The sequence below is a fragment of the Priapulus caudatus genome, unplaced genomic scaffold (genome assembly GCF_000485595.1).
Source record: "Priapulus caudatus unplaced genomic scaffold, Priapulus_caudatus-5.0.1 Scaffold52, whole genome shotgun sequence".
In the NCBI taxonomy this organism is placed as follows: Eukaryota; Metazoa; Priapulida; class Priapulimorpha; order Priapulimorphida; family Priapulidae; genus Priapulus; species Priapulus caudatus.
Genome location: NW_014577113.1, coordinates 263,997 through 265,727, shown reverse-complemented (window position 1 = coordinate 265,727; position 1,731 = coordinate 263,997). Strand labels below are relative to the sequence as shown.

General features: G+C 39.7%; 2 protein-coding genes across 4 annotated transcripts in view; one reads left to right on the top strand and one right to left on the bottom strand.

Annotated features, from left to right (window-relative positions):
* Positions 1 to 808, bottom strand: part of LOC106820917 (histone demethylase UTY-like) — a 14,440-nt gene extending 13,632 nt beyond the window's left edge. The window contains exon 1 of the mRNA XM_014825517.1: positions 732 to 808. The gene's annotated coding sequence lies outside the window, so the exon portion shown is untranslated. The remainder of the gene's footprint in view (positions 1 to 731) is intronic.
* The window catches only part of LOC106820915 (tyrosine-protein kinase BAZ1B-like), a 36,597-nt gene that overhangs the window by 851 nt on the left and 34,015 nt on the right, over positions 1 to 1,731 (top strand). The window lies entirely within an intron of this gene.

The window sequence follows — 1,731 nt, the reverse complement described above, 5'->3', positions numbered from 1 at the left end:
GAATATCGTGACCGTACGTCGAGCCGTTTAGATTTGTGCCCAACTGTTGACGGTTGCACGGACGATCATGCGATTCTACAAGCTGCATCTGACTTCGTCAGATGAGCTAAAAAAACATTTTTGTATAAATTCACAATTTTTGCCGTCACTTAATTAGCGATGAATTTTTAATAAACAATTTTCATCGATAGCATAGAAAGACCTCTCTTATGTAATGGATATGAGTTTGATTGAATTTGATGAACAGTTATGTTGCAATGCCCTTTAGAGTGTTACCCATCCGTAACCCTAAACTAACAGTATCCTTAATTTATTTACCATTAAATACTAGCTTAAATACAATAATGTCAATATTCCTTCGCAATACACCGGTTGTCTCGACGGTGACGTGGCGTCACCGCGTCGTCGCCGCAATCTAAAATGATCGATGATTAATCAATCATCGGTCGTTTTGTAAAACCTATGATCGATCATGAAATTTGGACCGATCTCCAACACTACTTCAAAGTCCATTGGACTATATCGAAAACGGAGTACGAGGAATGACCACAGACTACAAAATACCAACAACATTCACACTGTAATTTGTAGGATACGATACGTTGATTAGCCGTCGTCAAAATAATAATTAATATATCATGATTATGATCACGTTCCAGAATCATAACATTTAAATAAATTCTTACTGTACAACACAATATAATTAATGTGCTAATTTAATGTTTAGTTACCGTCACGCCGTTCGAACAGTACACTGTCACTGCGACTGACACTGTACAACCAGTCACTCAGAATCACAGGCACTTGGAACGTCTCAATAAAAAAAAGGTAAATAAACACAAAATGTATTTACTACCAGTCTTAAAGTTAATGTTTCTCTACTCTATTTTGCCTATAATCACATGTAAATGCTAGTCAAATGCTCATCTGCAACACACAAGTACACCGCACGCCGGCCATTAGATACAATAATGTAACCCAACAAGAGTAGGGTTACAACGCGAGCCTATTCTTTTCTTTGGAAGAGCCCTTGAATGATTCACTCAGGGCGGTTTTATGGTGCGTTTTTCGAGACTACAACTTTCAAACTGGGTTTATTCTAAACACGAACCTTTCTCCGCTATCCTGGGACTTACTATGTATCACAATACTCTGTATTAAACTATTATAACCTGTTACAAGAATTCGAAATGACGAGCGGCGATACTTCGAGCGCCATTTCTGTTGACCTGTGACGTACAGATTCCCAATCTGCATAGCGTTCGGCTAACTTCGTCATGACGTCACGATTGATAGCAGCCATACCATGATACATTCGATCTTGGAGACTAAGTTAGCCGAACGCTATGCGCATTGGGAATCTGTACGGCACAGGTCAACAGAAATGGCGCTTGGAGTATCGCCACTGCCAGGCACTAGTCACTTCAAAATTTTGTAACAGGTTATAATAGTTTAATACAGAATATTGTGATACAAAGTAAGTTCCAGGATAGCGGACAAAGGTTCGTGTTTAGAATAAACCCAGTTTGGAAGTTGTAGTCTCGAAAAACGCACCATAAAACTGCCCTGCGTGAATCATTCAGGGACAGGGGCTCCTCCAAAGACAAGAATAGGCTCACGTTGTAACCCTACTCTTTTTGGGTTACATTATTGTATCTAGCCCGCCATGGCATGTGCACAAACAACATGAATAAGACTCAGAGGCTTGTGAAGTTGTGTGTTGCAGATGCG